The sequence below is a fragment of the Balaenoptera ricei genome, chromosome 19, assembly GCF_028023285.1.
Source record: "Balaenoptera ricei isolate mBalRic1 chromosome 19, mBalRic1.hap2, whole genome shotgun sequence".
Classification (NCBI taxonomy): Eukaryota; Metazoa; Chordata; class Mammalia; order Artiodactyla; family Balaenopteridae; genus Balaenoptera; species Balaenoptera ricei.
The window spans coordinates 38,842,209-38,855,325 of NC_082657.1; the positions used below are offsets into that span (position 1 = coordinate 38,842,209).

The window sequence follows — 13,117 nt, forward strand, 5'->3', positions numbered from 1 at the left end:
AAAATATCAAACACATTAAGAACCATTCCAATTATTTTTGTTTTTACTCCAAAATTTCTCAGGCAAACCATTTTTTAAAATAAATTTATTTATTTTATTTATTTATCTTTGGCTGTGTTGGGTCTTCGTTGCCACGTGTGGGCTTTCTCTAGTTGAGGCGTGCAGGAGCTACTCTTCGTTGAGGTGCACAGGCTTCTCCTTGCGGTGGCTTGTCTTGTTGCGGAGCACCGGCTCTAGGTGCACAGGCTTCAGCAGTTGTGGCTCCTGGGCTCTAGAGCGCAGGCTCAGTAGTTGTGGCGCACAGGCTTATTTGCTCCGCGTCATGTGGGGTCTTCCCGGACCAGGGCTTGAACCCATGTCCCCTGTATTGGCAGGCGGATTCTTAACCCCTGCTCCACCAGGGAAGCCCAGGCAAACCATTTTTTAAAGATATTAAACCTAAAGTAAATTTCAGAAGTCACTATTGGGAGTTCCCTGGTTGCCTAGTGGTTAGGATTCCGAGCTTTCACTGCCATGGCCCGGGTTCAATCCCTGGTCAGGGAACTGAGATCCCACAAGGTGCACAGTGTGACCAAAAAAAAGAAGTCACTATCAATATTATTCAAATATCTTTGTAGATGGAGACCAAACTATTATAGTTGTGTTGTATTACCGTGGGCCAAATTACTAGCATCTTTCTTCTTGAATGGTTGTATGATCAATTCTCTGACTTTGATTTCATAATTGCTAATACAGATCTTCTTACCTAATCCCACTTCAGAAAGTGGCTGGCGGACTATTTATCTCTCATCCAGGTTTTTCAAATCTCTCCTCTCTCACCTCATCTCATAGTTCTCGGTTGTTCTTATCAGGTGAGCATTATCATTATATATATTATACTTTAAATGTTTTCTAATATCAAATTTATTTCTCCTGATAGGCTCTGATCATATGGGGGAAGGACCAAGTTTTATTATTTGTTTGTATCATTTATAATTCCCATTAACAGACAAATACCATAAGAAACACATTATAGAGTCAAGAACTGTGGAATAGATTTTAGATCAAATTTATAGATTTGTGGTCAAATGTATTTATGTCACTACATGAACTTAGGCAAGTTAATGAATTTCCTGAGTTTTGGTGCCCAAGAACATAACAGGTTGTTTCATGGAACTTTACAAAGCTGTCTCATGCCGTTACTTTCAAGAATAGCCAGGGTTTATTGAAAACATACTGGTTGTATACATTGAATAAGTTACTAACCTTGTTTATACTCAGTTTCCTCATCTGCATAATGGATATAAAAATAATTACTATCTTGGAACACTGTAGTGGATATTGAATAAGGTAATGCACTAAATTTCTTAGCACAGTGTCTATAAATGTTCAACAATTTCAATAATTTTACTATTTCCCTCAAAATGACCAATGGCATTTCCTCCTTTTCACCTCAAGTTCACATCCTCAGTACCTGTGTGCTTTACTTATCCTGGAAGAAGTCTAGAAATCCAAGTAAAAGAAAAGAGGACAGACGTAGTCTGCTAGAACAAGAACCTATAGCTCAACTAGTAGAGGCTGGTGGGTCAGAGAGTTGACTAAATGTCCTTATGTTGTTAAATGATAAGAAATATTCATGTGAGATCATCTTTTCAAGCACAAGAAACAAATAATAGAAGGAACATTATGACTCCTTTGAAATGCAGCGAAAGAGCCATGGTTAAAATTTTAACAAGTTAGAGTCATTAGCTAAACAAATCCTGAAAGTTTCACAGTCACATAGACACCTAACAAAGGCGTGATTTGTGAGTCACCCTTAAGAGGTCCTTCTGCATCAACTTTCCATTTTGTTCCTTTACTGTGGATCCTACAATGTCCTTCACTATTTTCTCTGCTAGCGAGGTATGTTTAAAGTACAGCTAACGTTTCCTTTTATCAATGATCAGAAGAGAGATTCTTTTCTGCATCTCACTGTATTGATCCTCTCTAAAAAGAGGGATATTGTTGAGGAAAATGAATCAATCCATTTCTTTAAGCTTTCAAAGTGGAGACTGTCTTTCTTAGGTTTTGCCATTTTCTCTTAAGTACTAAAATGGTAGATGGTACTCATTGGCCCAACTATAAATAAGACTGAAAAATTATGAATTATGCCATATATAATTTATAATACTTAATAAAAAGGCAACCTGATAGAAAAATATTTTAAAGAGTACCTATCAAATGCTAGGCATTTGTATTTAATTTACATATAATTCTCTCATAATCCTCACAAAGGTGCAGTGGCGTAGGAAATATTAACATTATTTTTCAGTCAAGGAAACTAAGGTCAGAAGGTTAAAAATAAATGAAAATAAATATCCCTTGTGGAAGCAATACCTTTAGGAGAGAAGCTTGAAAGAAAAATGGAATGAGAAATGAATCCCATTTATTTATTTTCTAGCAGGGAAAATATTATTATTACTAATGATTCATGTTATATTATAGTTCAAATTTATTTTGAGTCTTATATTTTCATTTTAGTATGAACCGAAAAATAGAACTTTCAGGTATAATTTTCTTATTGAATTATTTTAATTTCCCCCTTCACCTCAGAAGTACATCTCAAATTTTATAGAGCAATTGGCTAAGAAAACGATGTATTTTTTTTTTTGCTAGAGAAATGCACTTTATATAGCACTGCCCAAGAGTAAATTCCCTTCTATATTAGCTAGATATGAACATGTGCATTGGCTCATAAAGGAATATCTGTTATTTTAGATATTTTTATTAGTGGCCAGTCATCTTAGTTGCAGAAACAATAAAGCTAAAACCTTTGAAACCACCCTAGAAAATTATCATAATAAAGAGTTAGTGCAGAGAGATATGAAGCGTGTGCAAAACTGATTTCATTGAATTTTCAGTATTCTCCCTTATGAAGAAAATAAATATATTTAATTTGTTTAGTTATATATTTATTTTTCTTGGATGAACTCACTGTGAAGCATAAATATTTCCCTAACCAGAGGTTTTATATGTGAGCGGTTTTTATAGCTTCCTAAACATTTCTTCTCCTCCTGGAGAATCCAACCAACTTCTCTAATCTCAGCCCTTTTCAAAAGGAAATCAGCACCTCTGAATGGTGCCGTCAAATTGCTCCCTTGCCACTTGTATGTGTTTAGTGATGCAGGGAGAAGAATGAGAAGGAGGAGCCCAGGAGATAATTCCTCTTTGTTACATACCTCAGAATCAAGCTGCACACCCCTGGAAGGCTGTTGGGGTCCACTCTTCCTGAATGCTATATGGAACATGCTGTGTAGGTTACTTAAGGGGGAAAGAAGTACAGGGGATAGGGGTAGGAGGGTAAGTGTTGTTAGGGCCCAGTTCAGGCCACCCCAAAATATGCCTTAATGGCATGTTGATTATTTTGAAGTAAAGTTACTTAAGAAACAACCAAGGCAAGAGTGACACTTTGACCCTCCTCTCTGTCTCCCTGAAAGCAGGAAATAAACCTCTCATGTGAAAGGTGCCCTCCTGGAAGGACACCCTTATCACCAGAGACAGAAAATTCAGTCAGTTGAGTAATATTCCATTGTATATACGTACCACATCTTCTTTATCAATTCTTCTGTCGATGGACATATAGGTTGTTTCCACATCTTGGCTATTGTAAACAGCACTGCAATGAATATTGGGGTTATCCTTTCAGACCATGTTTTTCTCCTGGTATATGCCCAGAAGTGGGATTGCAGGATCGTATGGTAGCTCTATTTTTAGCTTCTTAAGGAACCTCCATAATGTTCTCCATATATACAATGGAATATTACTCAGCCATTAAAAAAAATGAAATAATGCCATTTGCAGCAACATGGATGGACCTAGAGATTGTGATACTGAGAGAAGTAAGTCAGACAGAGAAATAGAAATATTGTATGATATCAGTTATATGTGGACTCTAAAAAAAATGATACAGGTGAACTTATTTACAAAACAGAAACAGACTCACAGACTTAGAGAATGGACTTATGGTTACCAGTGGGGAGGGGGTGGGGAGGAGGGATATTTAGGGAGTTTGGGATTGATATGTACACACTGGTATATTTAACCAAGAGGCACATGAAAAGATGTTCAACATCACTAATTATTAGAGAAATACAAATCAAAACTACAATGAGGTATCACCTCACACTGCAGACTGGCCATCATCAAAAAATCTACAAACAGTAAATGCTGGAGAGGGTGTGGAGAAAAGGGAATGCTCTTGCACTCTTGGTGGGAATGTAAATTGATAGAACCACTATGGAGAACAGTATGGACATTCATTAAAAAACTAAAGCTAGAACTACCATATGATCCAGCAATCCCACTACTGGATGTATACTCTGAGAAAACCATAATTCAAAAAGACACATGTACCCCAATGTTCATTACAGCACTATTTACAATAGCCAGGACATGGAAACAATCTAAATGTCCATCGACAGAGGAATGGTTAAAGAAGATGTGGTACATGTATACAATGGAATATTACTCAGCCATAAAAAGAAACGAAAGTGGGTCTTTGTAGAGATGTGGATGGACCTAGAGTCTGTCATACAGAGTGAAATATGTCAGAAAGAGAAAAACAAATATCATATATTAACGCATATATGTGGAATCTAGAAAAATGGTACAGATGAACCTATTTGCAGGGCAGGAATAGAGACACAGATGTAGAAAATGGACATGTGGACCTGGGGGGGAAGGAGAGGGTGCGATGAATTGGGAGGTCAGGATTGACATATATATACTACCATGTGTAAAATACATAGCTAGTGGGAACCTGCTGTATAGCACAGGGAGCTCAGCTCGGTGCTCTGTGATGACCTAGAGAGGTGGGATGGGGGGCGGGGGTGAGAGGGAGGTTCAAGAGGGAGGGAATATATGTATACATATAACTGATTCACTTCATTGTACAGCAGAAACTAACACAACATTATAAAGCAACTATATTCCAGTAAAAAATAAATAAATAATAAAAAATAAAATGTATAACCAACAAGGACCTACCACAGGGAACTCTGCTCAATATTCTATAACAATCTAATTGGGAAAAATTTGAAAAAGAATAGATACATGTATATGTATAACTGAATCACTTTGTGGTACACCTGAAACTAACACAACATTGTTAATCAACTATACTCCAATATAAAGTAAAAAGTTAAAAAAAAGAAAGAAAATACATTCGGGGCTGAGACGCCGCCATAAACAAACCTTGTTATTTCTTTAATTTGCTACTCCAAACCCAAACTCTGTTTAGATTCTTCACTAATTAATCACTCAAAGCCTGTTTATTTGTCCTGTCAATTCCTCACAAATTTGTTTCTTTATCTTAAAAGTATAAAGGCTGCCTGCTTTGGCCATTCATTAGGTCCTATTTCTATGAGACCTCTATGTGCACAAGTTAAAACTAGTTTCTTTTTCCCCTGTTAATCTGTCTTGGTCAATTTTATGATTAGTCCAGCCAGAAGAACTCAAGAAGAATAGAGGGGAAAATTTTCCCCTCCCCGACAGTGTGGGTCTGTGTGTGTGTGTTGGAGGGCATTCCTGCTGTTTGAGATGATTTTACTGAACTTTTCTGAGTGGCCTAACTACAGAAGACTGAGTTTTCATGTACATTTTTATTGAAAATCTATCCATAACCCAATTGTATCCTTTACAAATAAGGAATTAACAACATTGTTTTCATGTAAAACAAATTTGGATAGACAATTTATAAGAGAAGAAGAAATACTGATTAAAAAGTACATATGGAAATATTCTACCTCTTAGCAATCAAGTAAATACAAATCCAGCTTCAGTGTTAGAGACAAATGAGCACATGAAAAAATAACAGAACATTTAATATGAGAATGTTTGCAGTAAATGGGCAGTTTTACCCTGATGGTGAGGCAAAAATTGGGGTGATCTTATCAGAAAATGTCCCCACATATATCAAACTCTTAAATATTTTTATAACCAACCCTTAATACATAATCCTACTTCTGTAAATAAACCCTGAGAGGTCAACAAACTAAAAACACCAAAAACAATAAAAAGTTAAAATATCCACATTGATATATTTATAGCCTAATTCAAAATATTGAATACTTGGAAATGACACTTTAAACTGAAAAAAGAGGAGTCGACAAATAAATTATGGCATGCTTTATATGAAGAAATACTATGTGAGGATTAAATTCATCTTTGTAAAATATTGTAATATCATGGAAACTTTTGTTTTATATTACATGAAAAGATATATATTTTATATGTACACTATTTAATATGATATCAAAATTATTTACAGTTTAAACTATAAACTATGAGAAAAGTATACTGAAAATGTTAATTTTTATCAGTGACTGTATCTGTCATTCTGGGTACTCGTTTTTCCTATTTTTCTACTTTCTATATCCTAAATATTTTCTCATGAGCACATATCAATTTTTAAAATGAATAAAAATAAATCTCATTAAAATTATTTTTAAGATGAGACTTAGAGTTTGGAAGGATTTTTGAGGGGGATTCATCATTTTATTAAAAACCTAAAATAAGCTAATCACCACCACCTCCCCAAAATGTTGAAAGATGTCATCTGAATAGCATGGATTACTCCTCCAGAAAACTAGATCACATTCTGGCTTCGTTATTATTTTAGAAAACTCACCTTTCAACCATCTGCAATATGGGCCATCATTCATATCGAACTTAATTAGAAAACAGTTTGGAAGTTGGAGCAATTCCTAATTTAAATCAATTAAAGGGAAAGTTGTCAGGTTCGCTTTGGGTTTGCTTATCTCTACTCTCACAGCAGGACTGAAGAGATCTGTCTTCCCCAATCTCCTTGTATTCCTCCAGGATTATGTCATAGTGTTCAGTGTGTAAATCTAGGAACTCATGGTGGCAATTAGCATCTGAGGCTCCTGCCATAGCTAGGAGAAGTCTGGGTAACAAATGAAGGCATCCCAGGATTCCACGCTGAAAATTCTTTGATGGGTGCTTCCATTCACAATGACATATCTGTAGTTTTTGGGGTCAGGCAACCCTGTGCTCTCGCCCTATTTCCATTCTGTGTTGAGAGCTCTTCCTTCCCTCACCCATGCCCTAAATCCTATTGTGTCACAGTTAATCTAGTTATCAAATGGAAAAAGCATGTCACATAGTGATTATTTAAGGAGCACATTCCTTTCACTGAATAGATCATTATAGGTTCTTTACCTCTCCATTGCTAAAATAAGATTCCTTGCCTTATCTGTCACCTGCCCATATCCTTGCTGGCTTAAAATGTGCGCTCACTCTCCACCCAACTTAGAGAGAACTACTTTTTGTATAGTAATTTCATCTTCTCGTGCATTCTAAAATTATCATTATCTGCCAAGCACAGGGGATAAGATATATTCTCCAAGGTGATTTTATATAGATAGATAGATAGATAGATAGATAGATAGATAGATAGATTTTTTTCCCCCCAAAATTAAGGTTCATGGGCATTTATACATCTGCCTTCTCTGAGGCTGTGGTCCATGAGAACAGTCATCAAGTTTTAATCATCTTTAGTATCCTAAGATATACATGACTCTCAATTTATGACTTAGAATCAATGAATGAATGAATGAAAAAAAAAATAATAGCTGTCTTGTATTATTTTTGAGTGCAAAAGTGATGGAATTTCTGAAATCTTTTGATAATTTGAGAAAATAATCCAGGATATTTGAACCTATACATACCTTCAAATTCCAGAATATACTATGGTTAATACATAGAATAAATCAAAAGAAATTTCTAAGCAAGAGACTAGAAAGTCTAGACTATATTATAGTAATGCATTAGGATATTTAACGGAAAATCCTAGACTAGGGGTTAGAAGACTCTATTCAGACTTTCTGTCTGTAGTCAAAATAGATGTAAAAGTTAAAACAATTACCCAAGTAATTAGGATGATTAGATTTTCTATTCTCACATACTTTTAATGTGCAGATTTGTCTCCTTTCAGATTGTAAACTCTTTAAGGTCAGGAATTCCACTTTTCTTTGAGTTTCCAGAATTGCCTCCCTTGGACTGTGTCTTAGTAGGTACTCATTTGGTTAACTAGCTACTGTAGAATGTACAGGCTCCAGAGATCTCAGTTCTCTTGCTCTTTGGTAGTTTCCTCTCGTACCTCAATTGCAGTTTACCAAGGTTCTTTCTGGAGGGCTGGTCCCATGTGCAAGAGCCCAGGGCAGAAAAGAGGACACTGCTAAAACAAGAGGTGTCTAGGGCATACCTTACAGTCAAGTCTACAGGTTTAAACTCGACTATGCTTTAAAATTATGTCAGACACTTTTTAAATGAAGGCTTCTAGGCTCACATCTAGATATCCTGATTCAATGTTCTTGGACTGCAATCCAGAAAGACACTATTTATTTATTTGTTTGTTTGTTATTGAGGTATAATTGACATATGACATTATATTAGTTTCAGGTGTACAACGGTAATGATTTGATATTTGTATATATTATAAAACGATCACCACAATAAGTCTAGTTAATATCCATCGTATATGTAAGATATATAACGTGCTTTATGACATATATTAAGGAGAAGACATTCTATTGAGATTTTGCTACAATAATAGCTACAGAAAAATAGGAGGACTGAAGGAAGAACCTGCTGTTTCCTTCTGCACAGGTCACTAAGGAACCCATGGGGAGGGGAAAGAGAGGAGTGCCTGGTAATGACCAGAGAGAGGGACAGAGGACCCTCTGGATGCTATCTGGCATGAGGAGTCTGATATGAGAGAGAGAGAGAAAAAGAGAGAGACAAAGAAATAAAGAGAGAGAGAGGGGGGCTAACAGCCCAGATTTCATGAGGGAGGGACAGGTGGGGTCCAAAGAGGTCACAGCACTTGGGAGTCATTGCATCAGGCCTGCACCATGTCCTTCACCAGCACATCACCATCTTCTCACTGTTGACTGTCAGCTGGGCAGCTCCAGTGGACGGGGCATTCCAGGGTCAGCGGGACCAGTCTCCCACTGGTCAGTGTCCTTCCTGCAAACCTGTACCCACCATAGGCCCCACAAGGGACACAACCCAGGTTGGCAACGGCAGTCACTTTCTGCACCACAACATCGTTACTCTGACAGGTGTCTGGCAGCTTGAGCTCCTCTGTGATCTCCTTCATGCCTGTCAACTTTCCCTGTTCCTGAACTCATTCTCACTCATGAACACAGAGCCATCAGTTCCCCAGTGGCTGGATGGAGAAATAGAACCCTTGGGTTTTGTTCACAGCTGGAAGCCTGGCCACCTAGGTTGAGTCACAGAAATTAATGTCCTTGACAGCAGTGGCAGATTCTCTGAGTGCTTAGGGCTCGATTTCAGGATGTTAATGCCAGCAGGAAGTTCAGGGGATGCCCACATGCAGGCCCTTGACAGGGGTATCAGAGCTGTTGAAGAAGTAAGTGCACACAGCCACTACGTGGGAGTCCCGGGAGAAAGGCTGGCTGCTGAAGATGTAGCCCACAGATAGCCCCTCACCAGCTAAAAGGTGCAGCAGCTCCTGCCTCCCAACACCCAATACTGGAATCAGGAGTGAGGGCACGGTGGGGGCAGAGTCTGTGTCAAGCCCTGTAGGTCAGCAGCCAGACTGCTAGACACAACCCTGGGAGGAGAGACAGGTTGGATATTGGGAGGGGTGAAGTCCTCTAGATTGAGCAGGGAGATCTCCTTGGCTGCAGGGGCACTTTTGCCACTGATTTTTTGTTTGTTTTTTGGTTTTCCTCTAGGAGGCAGATTCCATCTGCTCTTCCTCAGACTCTGCTGCCTCTCAGACTTTGATGAACTATTGATGGAATCACTGTTGTCATCTGAGAAGGAGCCTGAGCACTTTCTTCCTCTTCCTCTTCCTCTTCTCACCTTCCTCCTCACTCTGATCACTCTCGCTGCTCTTCCCCTTCCCCTCATCCTCATCCTGGTCTTCATTTTTGAATTCACTCCTAGACTCCCTGGAGCTGCTATTGCTGCTGCTCTTACTGTATGATTCACTCTCAAACTGGTGGTTGCTGCCTGTAGACTGTGAGCTCTGAGTCCCCCTCAGAGGCTAAGTAGAAAGGTTTCTCCTTCTTCTTCTTCTTCTTCTCCTGATTTGATCATGTGGTCCATTCACATACCTCCAAGTTGTGCAAAGATGGATCTGGGGCTTCCTCTGGCCAGTCTGTGAGTTCCCGGTAGCCTGTGGCCTTGGCATTGAGCAGATGAGACAGTGAGCCCATCTGTAAGTGATCCTGGTCTTTGAAGAATAATTCCAAGACTGGGACTGGTTTGGGTGCCATGAAGAGTGTCTTGGCATGGCAGCTGAGGGCCCCACACTGCTCCGAAGGGACCATAAATTGCTGGGTGAGGTGCGCCTGGTTTCTGATATCACAGTTCTTGTTGTACATGGCCAGACTCAGTACATACACGGTCAGCAGTTTGGTCTACTTAGAGTTGGTCAGGTAAAGCTTGGCCAACCAGGTTGATGACCTGCAGCGTGAAGATGTCCTCCTCTGCTGTGAAGGACTTGGCTGTTTTTCTCAGGACGTCAGATGCAATCCTAGGGACATGCTCACAGTACTCACTGAAGAGCCACAGGATGCTGGCTCGGGCCATGGGCACCTGGATGTTCTCTGAGCTTTGCCCAGTGTTTGATGATCTCATATTGTGCTGGGTCTATCTGCAGCAGCTTCTTCATGATGACCACTGACTCTGTGACCACGAGCTCATCACAGTGGGACAGTAGCTGCACCAGGTCATTGTGGCAGATGTCACCCACTCGGCCTATGTTAGTTGCCCAGCGTCTAGTGGCTTGGACCGTGGCTGCCACAAAATCCTTGTCTGTGCTGTGAATGTAGGTCTGGCATTCCCGTAGGAAAGTTACGGATGTTAGTCTCATTTGCCAGGTTGGTCAGTGCTTCTAGCTTCAGGGTCTTATCTGGGTGGGGTTGATGGGCCTGATGTAGAAACTCTTCTAGGAGGGCTCAAACATATCTGGGCATAGTGGACATGGTGGCCACGTTCTGGAGCACCATGTACTGCATCTCACTGCAGGGAGAGAATGGGTCAGAGGTACTTGGGCCCCTCAGTTGGGGCAAGGGGCAGCAGGTAGGGGGAGAAGGGAGGTGGGCCAAATAGGAGGGAGGGAAGGATAAGTGGGAGGAGGGCACCAGTAGGTAGAGGATATCAGTGGGAGGAGGACAGGACTGGAGTCAGTGCGGGGGTAGGTGAACTAGGGTGTGGAGGTTGGAGGGGGTGTGATACACTCAGAGTCCTGGAGAAGGCTTTTTTTTTTTTTTTTTGAGAGCACAAAATATTTTATTTAACAACTTACAGTGTAACAATTTGCATTTAGGAAAAATAGCTCCTCCCTTAAAGGAAGCTTCTTGAATCAAAAGCTGCTGGCAGTTTGGGAATTCCCTGGCGGTCCAGTCATGAGGACTCTGTGCTTTCACTGCCGAGGGGCTGGGGTTCAGTCCCTTGCTGGGAAATAAGATCTCACAAGTTGCGCAGCCAAGAAAAAGAAAAAGAAAAAGAAAAAGAAAACTTGCTGGTGGTCAACACAGAGAGCAATGGGCAGGGCTGGGCCAGAGGAAGCCGAGGGAGCCAGGAGGGCCTCAGGTCCCAGGAATCACACTCAGCGCTGACGAAGGGAAATAAGAGGCTGCCCGACATAAAGCCCAGCCTTTCTCAAGGCGGCAAGAACAAATGGATCCATTCCTACAAGTCTGTGAAACCTCGTGGATAATGTTCTGTGGGTCTCTCCTAGATGATCAAGTGAACCGGAAAAATGGGAAGGACCTGTGCTAATTCCACATTTACACGATTCCCACACGTAGAATTAAACTACCCAGTACACTAGGTTCCCCCAGCAGAACCTACAGACATTTCCTAATGATTTTTATAAATATTTAAATCTTTTTTTCAGTCTCTTTAGACTTAACAAGAATGTTAATAGTTTTCAGAACCGTGGATGAAGCGTTAAAGCTCTCAGTCCAATAAGAGGAGGGCATTTTTTTGAGGTTAATATGGCTGATAGTCAACATGTTAACTACTGAAGATCTTAGAGTGGAAAAAATTCGATGCGCATATATGATGGACAATACGTGACGGACAGTAAGTGGTAGACAGTGCGGAACGGAACGGATGGTACGTGGGAGGAGGGAGAAGGGGCGGAGCCTAGAGTTAACAAGAAGATGGCGTCCGTCGGGCCGGAGCTTTTCTGAGGGAGCGCTTGAAGACGCTGCCGCCAGACCTCAGGCCTCTAGACTGTGTTAAAAAGAGACGCCTGCCCCTCAGGCTAGGCTTTAAGATGAACAAATGAGCCTCATTCACGTTAAGTCCGGGCACTTCTGGAGCTGCCACCTGTGCGCTGAGCCCTGCGGCGGGTGAGTGGACTCGGAGCCATTTAAGTGTTGTTTCTTAGGGTCTCGAGGATGGGAGCCCCCTTGGTTTTGAAAAGTAGATGTTTTGGGAGCTTGTCTTTCAGGTGCAGGTCTTAAAAGTTGGGGTCCAAACCCTTCTCTCCTTAGGGAGGAGCATGAATTTCGAGTTCCCTCAGGGTGCGGGTTGCGCCACCGCACGTGGGGTTTATGGCGCAATTGTGTCTCTGACTCTGGTGGCCTCTTCGACGGGGGGCCTTGCCTCATTGGCTGGAGGTGTAGGAGTCACTCAGACTCCGTTTTCAGGTGTCGTTCCCCTCCCTTCGGAAGTTGTTCTGTATGTAGGTGCGGATTCAGCGTGTCTGGGGGGGGTAGGTGAGTTCTGGGTTTTCCTACGGTGCCGTCCTGACGCCAGGACGGTGCTGGAGGCTGGGAGTCTGAAATGAGAGTGAGCGGCCTACGCATTTTAAACAAGCATCAGCTGTTCTTTATGTCTAGGTGGTTCATTGACCACAGACTGAGAAACTGCCTTGAGGAATATCACTTGTTCCACCTCTTCTGCCCCCTCGTAATCGCTCAGGCACGTAATCCGTCCGCTCCAGAGTAATATCTAGAAGTTGGGGTGTGGTCTTGGCCAGGTAATCTTGCAAAACAACGTAATGGGACCATCAATGTGATGTTCTAGTTCTAGCTCCAAAGAATTTTCTTTGAAGTTATTTTCTTGTCTCCTCACCATGGATACCTGCCCT

General features: G+C 40.8%; 1 pseudogene; it reads right to left on the reverse strand.

Annotated features, from left to right (window-relative positions):
- Nucleotides 1-10,103: 10,103 nt before the first annotated feature.
- Nucleotides 10,104-11,030, reverse strand: LOC132352957 (AP-3 complex subunit beta-2-like; annotated as a pseudogene).
- Between the last annotated feature and the right edge of the window lie 2,087 nt (nt 11,031-13,117).